Here is a 7,381-nt window from a genome sequence, read left to right as displayed (position 1 = left end):
GGCCCTATAACACCCCATAGCTTTTGTGGGGACAGGGGACACTGTCCTATAAGCCCCCACAGGGACAGGGGGACAGACCCTATAACCCCCCACAACTCCTATGGGGTCACTGGGGACAGGCCCTGTAACAGGGACACTGCCCTATAACCCCCACAGCTCCTATGGGGCCACTGAGGACAGACCCTATAAACACCCCACTCCTATGGGGTCACTGAGGACAGACCCTATAAAACCCCACAGGGACACTGAGGACAGGCCCTACAACAGGGATACTGCCCTATAACACCCCACAGCTCCATGGGGTCACTGAGAACAGACCCTATAAACCTCCCCCCCTCCTTCCTCCCCCTTTCCCCTCCCCTCCCCCTTTTCCCTCTCCCTGCTCCCTCTTTGGGGTTTTTTGGGAGCTGTGGGGTCGGGATTTCCCCCCGTGGGGCCGGGGCTTTGTAGGATTTTTCTCCTCTGGGGTCGTGGCACCCCTTTGATCCCACTTTTTTGGGGGGGAAAACAGGGATTGGGATCATTCCCAGCCCTTCCCAGCACCTTTCCCAGCCCTGTGAGTTGATCCCGGGCCGTTCTCCCACGGGATGTGATTCCAAAGGGGGAGCTGCTCCCCCTTTTTTCCAGGCAGGGCTTTCCAGGGGTTGTGATCCGGGATTTTGGGGATTCAGGGTGCTGTTCCTTCATCATCCCAGCTTGGTGTGGTGGGAAAAGCCCCAAAAACCTGGAAAAGCTGTTCCCTTCTTCCTTAATCCCTCCCTGGAGGGAAGAAAAGCCCCAAAAACCTGGAAAAGCTGCTCCCTTTTTCCTGAATATTTCTCTGGAAGCAGGAAAAGCCAAGGAAAAAAACCCAAAAATCCTGGAAAAGCTGTTCCCTTTTTCGTTAATCCTTCCATGGAGGCAGGAAAAACCAAGGAAAAAAACCCAAAAACCTGGAAAAACTCTTCCCCTCTTCCCTAATCCTGTTCTGGAGGGAGGAAAAGCCCCAAAAACCTGGAAAAGCTGTTCCCTTTTTCCTTAATCCCTCTCTGGAAGCAGGAAAAACCAAGGAATAAAAACCAAAAATCCTGGAAAAGCTGTTCCCTTTTTCCTTAATCCCACTTTGAGGGCAGGAAAAACCAAGGAAAAAACCCCAAAAACCTGGAAAAATCCCATTTTTTCCCCCATTCCCACCCCTTGGCTCTCTCCCAGAGCCTGGAATTGGCTCCTTCCATCCCGGATTCCTTCGATTCCCAGCGGGAAATGAGGGAAAAGAAACTTCCCCCTCTCCCCAAAACTCATTTTATAGGGATAAAATCCGAATATCCCAACCCAACCCTTGCAGGGGGAGCCGAAAATTCCGGCTGTAATTCCCAATTTTTTTTTTTCCTTTTATTTTTTTTTCCTTTTTTAGGAAGGTTTTAAAATTGGTTGAAAAGCAGTTGGGAGGATCCCACCTTGGAAAGGAGGGGCTGGAGGTTTCTGCTCATGGTTAGTGATCCTTTTTTCCTGCTTTCAATCTTTTAGAGCTTCCTAAAAAATTAAAAAAAAACTTAAAAAAAACCCCTAAAATAATAAAAAGAAAATTAAAAAAAACCAACCCCCCCCCCCCAAAAAAACCAAACTAAAAAAACCGTAAAAAAAGCCCTAAAATTAAAAATCCTAAAAAACCTAAAATTAAAAAAAAACTAAAAAAACCCCTAAAAAAAACCCCCTAAAATAGAAAAAAAAACCTAAAAAAACCCCACCCTAAAATAAAAAAAAAACAAAAAACCCCACCCTAAAATAAAAAAACCCTAAAAACCCTAAAAAAAACCCCTAAAATAAAAAGAAAAAACAAAAAACCTAAAAAACCTCTAAATGAAAAAAACCTAAAAAGACCCTAGAAAAACCCTAAAATTAAAAAAACCAAAAAGCCCTAAAATGAAATAAAAAACCCTAAAATAAAAAGGCTAAAATAAAAACCCTAAAAATTAAAAACCCCTAAAATAGAAAACCTAAAATAAATAAAAAAACAAAAAAACCACATTAAAATTAAAAAGACCTAAAAAGCCTAAAAAGCACTCTAAAATGAGAAAAACTAAAAACCCCTAAAATAAAAATAAAAAAAAAAAACTAAAAAAACCCCCCTAAAATTAAAAAAACACAAAAGCCCTAAAATAAAAAAAACCCTAAAAAAAACCCCCAGGAGGTGTCTGCAGAGCTGGGTGACACTTGGTGACATCAGAACCCCTTTAGGGTCATTTGGGACATTTTGGGGCCACCACCTCATCTTCTCAGTCTCCTCTAAGTAGGTCCCACTCCTGGGGGTCTTCCTGGTCCTTTGGGGTCTCCAGGAGGTGTCTGCAGAGCTGGGTGACACTTGGGGACATCAGCAGCATCTTTAGGGCCATTTGGGACCATCTTGGGGCCACCACCTCGTGTCTTTGGGGTCCTTTGAGAAGGTCCCACTTCCTGGAGGGTGATGATGATTCCTGGGGTTCATCCTGGTCCTTTTGGGGTCTCCAGGAGGTGTCTGCAGAGCTGGGTGACACTTGGTGACATCAGCAACCCCTTTAGGGCCATTGGGGACATTTTGGGGCCACCACCTCGTGTCTTTGGGGTCCTCTGAGAAGGTGCCACTCCTGGAGGATGATGATGGCTCCTGGGGGTCATCCTGCTCCTTGGGGTCCCTCAATTTCCCTTTTCCTTGGAGTGACGTGTCCCTGTTTCCCATCCCTCCCTTCCAGGCAGTACCTGAAGCAGGAGAGCCTGGACAAGAAGAGGAAGGAATTTGATGCCAACGGGTGGGCCCTGCTGAGCAAGAAGAGCCAGGTGGGATTTGGGAAGGGGATCCTGCCCCTTCCCTTCCACCTTCCACCTTCCCATCCATCTTCCACCTTCCCATCCACCTTCCCATCCATCTTCCACCTTCCCATCCACCTTCCCATCCATCTTCCACCTTCCCATCCACCTTCCCATCCATCTTCCACCTTCCCATCCACCTTCCCATCCATCTTCCACCTTCCCATCCACCTTCCCATCCACCTTCCCATCCACCTTCCACCTTCCACCTTCCCATCCACCTTCCCATCCACCTTCCCATCCACCTTCCCATCCACCTTCCACCTTCCCATCCATCTTCCCATCCACCTTCCCATCCACCTTCCACCTTCCCTTCCACCTTCCCATCCATCTTCCACCTTCCCATCCACCTTCCCATCCATCTTCCACCTTCCCTTCCACCTTCCCATCCACCTTCCACCTTCCCATCCATCTTCCCATCCATCTTCCACCTTCCCATCCATCTTCCCATCCACCTTCCTATCCACCTTCCATCTTCCCATCCACCTTCCCATCCACCTTCCATCTTCCCATCCACCTTCCTATCCACCTTCCACCTTCCCATCCACCTTCCCATCCATCTTCCCAGGCTGCTTTTCCTCTGGGATTTGGGGTTTGAGGTGGTGGGGAGGGAAAGGGATTTCTTTTTTTTGGGGGGGTGGAAAATGGGATGGGATGGAAAATGGGATGGGATGGGATTGATGGGATGGGATGGGATGGGATGGGATTGATGATGGGATGGGATTGATGGGATGGGATGGGATGGGATGGGATGGGATGGGATGGGATGGGATGGGATGGATGGGATGGGATGGATGGGATGGGATGGGATGGGATGGGATGGGATGGGATGGGATGGGGGGTTTTTCCTTCCCTTTGCTGGGGGGATTTGGGATGAGGACTGAGGGAATTCCAGCTGGGAAAGGGCTCAAATCCCCTTCCAAACCCATCCAGCCTGGAATTCTGTGAACTTTGAGGACATTCCATGACCTTGAGGGGGAGAGAGAGATGGAATAAAAACCTTTCCCTGAGCTCCACCCTGAGCATTCCCAGGGTGGGGGCTCTGGGAGCTGGGAAAGGGGGGTGGTGGCCCCTCTGGGAGGTGGGAAAAGGGATGATGGCCCCTCTGGAATGGGAATTTCCCCTGGCAGGAGATCCCCCAGCAGATGAACGGCAGCGACTGCGGGATGTTCGCCTGTAAATACGCCGACTGCATCACCAAAGACAAGCCCATCAACTTCACCCAGGTACCCAGCGGGGCAGGGACACCCTGGGGACACCCTGGGGACACCCTGGGGACACCCAGAGCACCCTGGGGACACCCAGAGCACCCTGGGGACACCCTGGGGACACCCAGAGCACCCTGGGGACACCCAGAGCACCCTGGGGACACCCTGGGGACACCCTGGGGACACCCAGAGCACCCTGGGCACACCCTGGGGACACCCTGGGGACACCCTGGGGACACCCTGGGGACACCCTGGGGACACCGAGCACACCCTGGGGACACCCTGGGGACACCCAGAGCACCCTGGGGACACCCAGAGCACCCTGGACACCCTGGGGACACCCTGGGCACACCCAGAGCACCCTGGGGACACCCTGGGGACACCCTGGGGACACCCTGGACACCCTGGGCACACCCTGGGCACACCCTGGGGACACCCTGGGGACACCCTGGGGACACCCTGGGGACACCCAGAGCACCCTGGGGACACCCAGAGCACACCCTGGGAGGGGAGAGAGGGGGGAATTTGGGATTGGGATTTGGGGCTGGAATTTGGGATTGGCACGGGGAGGAGATGAAGAGGGGGAGAGAAAATGGGTCCATCCCTTGGGAGACAGTCCTGGATGAATCTCCTGTGGATCCATCCCTTGGGATGTGACAGTCCTGGATGGATCTCCAGGCTGGTCCTGGATGGATTTCCTGTGGATCCATCCCTTGGGAGACAATCCCTGATGGATCTCCAGGTTGGTCCTGGATGGATCTCCAGGTTATTCCATCCCACTGGGAGACAATCCCTGATGGATCCCCAGGCTGATCCATCCCTGGAACGTCCCCTGTGTGCCCATTTCCCTTCAGGGTACCAGAGAATTCCCTATTCCATCATTCCCTAAATCACCAACCCCAAAAAATGGGGGCATTCCAACCTGAATCCCGAGGAATTCCAGGCCCAACCTGCCTGGAATGTTCCCTTCTGGTTATAATAATTCCATCATTCCCTGTGCAACCATCCCATCATTCCCATCACATTCCCATCAGTTCCATCATTCCCTAAATCACCACCCCCAAAAAATGAGGGCATTCCAACCTGAATCCCAAGGAATTCCAGGCCCACCCTGCCTGGAATGTTCCCTTCTGGTTATAATAATTCCATCATTCCCTGTGCAATCATCCCATCATTCCCATCATTCCCATCACATTCCCATCAGTTCCATCATTCCCTAAATCACCAACCCCAAAAATGGGGGCATTCCAACCTGAATCCCGAGGAATTCCAGGTCCACCCTGCCTGGAATGTTCCCTGCATGTCCCATTTCCCTCTTGGTTGGAATTCCATCATTCCCTGTGCAACCATCCCACCATTCCCATCACAACTCCCTCATTCCCTAAATCCCATCTGCCCTATTTTCAACACTAGAAAAAAACCCAAATTCTCCCCTCTCTTCCCAAAAAAAAACCAAACTATGGAAAAACTTCCTCCTTTTCCTGACTGTTCCCTCCTTTTTTTTTATTCCCATTTTTTTCCCAAAGCAACACATGCCCTACTTCAGGAAGAGGATGGCCTGGGAGATCCTGCACAGGAAGCTCTTATGATGGGAATGGGGCTGGAAAAACCCAGGGATTTGGGATCCAGAAGTGCCGGGATTTGTTCCCCCCATCCCCCAATCCCGGAGACGCCGCTCGGGCCCTTCCCGGGAAAAGCTCCGGGAAAAACACGGATGGAGAAGGGGGGGAAAGAACCAAACCTGGCTCCTGTCCCTGCTCCAAGGGCACCAGGAATGTTGGGAAGCACATTTGGGATGGGGTTTTTTCCCTTTTTTTGGTTTTTTTTTCCCTTTTTTTTGGTTTTTTTTTTTCCCTTTTTTTGTTTTTTTTTTCCTTTTTTCCCCCTTTTTTTTAACGTCTTTCCCAATTTTCTTTGGATTTTGGAGGTGTTTTTTTGGGGCCACCTCTCTGGGGAGGGGGTTGTTGATTCCTGCTGGGTTTTTATTTTATTTTATTTTATTTTATTTTATTTTATTTTATTATTTTATTTTATTTTTTAATTCCTGCTCGGAGCAGGGCTGGGAGAAGAACCTGGAATTTTTTGGGGGGGAATTTTTTATAGGAGGGGTTGGATTAAAGAGGATTTGCTGTCGATGGAACCAAAACAACCACTCCAAAACCTCTCCCAACCCCTCAGGTGTAAAAAAAAAACCACTTCAACCTCCCAAAAAACCCCAAAATCCAGGATTTTTGAGTCTCCCACCCCCTCCTCCCCAGGGATTAATTAAAATCGGGATTCCTTCATTCCCAAATTCAGGATGAGCTTCCCAGGCTGGAAAAAACAAACCCTTTTTTTACACAGGGGAAAAGTGAATTTTTTTGGGGGTTTTTTTTGTTGTTGGTTTTGTATTTTGGGCCTCCAGTTTTAGGAAAGGGATATTTTATATATATATATTTTATTTTTTTTTTCTTCTCCACCCTTTTTTTTTTCCTCCCATCGGGGTCTGGTTTGTTCCCCCCTCTCCTTTTCCTTCCCCCACGTGTTTTTTTACACTTCATTTACTACCTTTTTTCTATCTTTGACTTCAATTAAAGCTCTGAGACACAAAAAATAATAATAAAAAAATCGGATTTTTGGCTGATTTTTTGGGTAGAACCCCCAGGGGTGGTTGGGGCTTCATTTGGGATCAATCCCTCCCAAAATTGAGGGTTTTTTTGGGGAGAAAAAGGAGGTTGAGAGGTTTTTAGAGGCTTTTTTTGGGTTAAAATAATTGAATTTTGAGTCTGGAATTGGGGGGAAATGATGAGGGGAGGGGGATTTTGTCCCATTGACTTTTAAAAAACCCCTCAAACCCCATCCCAAAAAAATAAAGAGTCTCTTGTTCCTCCTGAGCTCCCAAAAATATAAAAATAAATTAAATTTAAAAAAATAAAACGAGGCAGGGAGGGGGGGAGGGAACGAGAAGGGCCCCTCTCAAAGGAGGTTTTATTCTATTTATTAATAGAATAAATCACCTTGGGCCAGCCGGGGATTTTCAGGTCATATTGACTTTTTATTTGGGTTTTTTGGGGGTTTTTTTTGGGTTTTTTTATTTCCACCCCCCGGGGATTTTTATTCCTAGACGGTTTGGAATTTATTTCCCCAAGAAATAAATAAATAAATAAATAAAAAAACACCCCCAAAAATCCCAAACCATCCCAAAAAAACCTCTCCCCACCCCCCTCCCCGCTCTCCCTTCAAGCCGTGGGGACCCTCGACCCCCTCCCCCTTCCAAAAAAAGTCACTTTTAGCTTTGGTTTCTTGGTTTTTTTTCTTATTTTCCTTATTTCTCGATATATTTAAATTTTTAACATTTTTTTTCCGTGTCC

General features: G+C 48.3%; 1 long non-coding RNA gene across 1 annotated transcript; it reads left to right on the top strand.

Moving 5' to 3' along the window:
* The first annotated feature begins 749 nt into the window (after positions 1–749).
* Positions 750–6,004, top strand: LOC126650245 (uncharacterized). Its single transcript, XR_007631349.1, has 4 exons — positions 750–1,470; positions 2,709–2,793; positions 3,954–4,049; positions 5,558–6,004. It is a non-coding gene; the product is annotated as an uncharacterized LOC126650245 (long non-coding RNA).
* Positions 6,005–7,381: the final 1,377 nt, after the last annotated feature.

Source organism: Myiozetetes cayanensis, unplaced genomic scaffold (genome assembly GCF_022539395.1).
Source record: "Myiozetetes cayanensis isolate MyiCay16 unplaced genomic scaffold, myiCay2020 scf593, whole genome shotgun sequence".
NCBI lineage: Eukaryota > Metazoa > Chordata > Aves > Passeriformes > Tyrannidae > Myiozetetes > Myiozetetes cayanensis.
The sequence above is the reverse complement of the archived record's forward strand: the minus strand, read 5'-3'. Positions and strand labels throughout refer to the sequence as shown.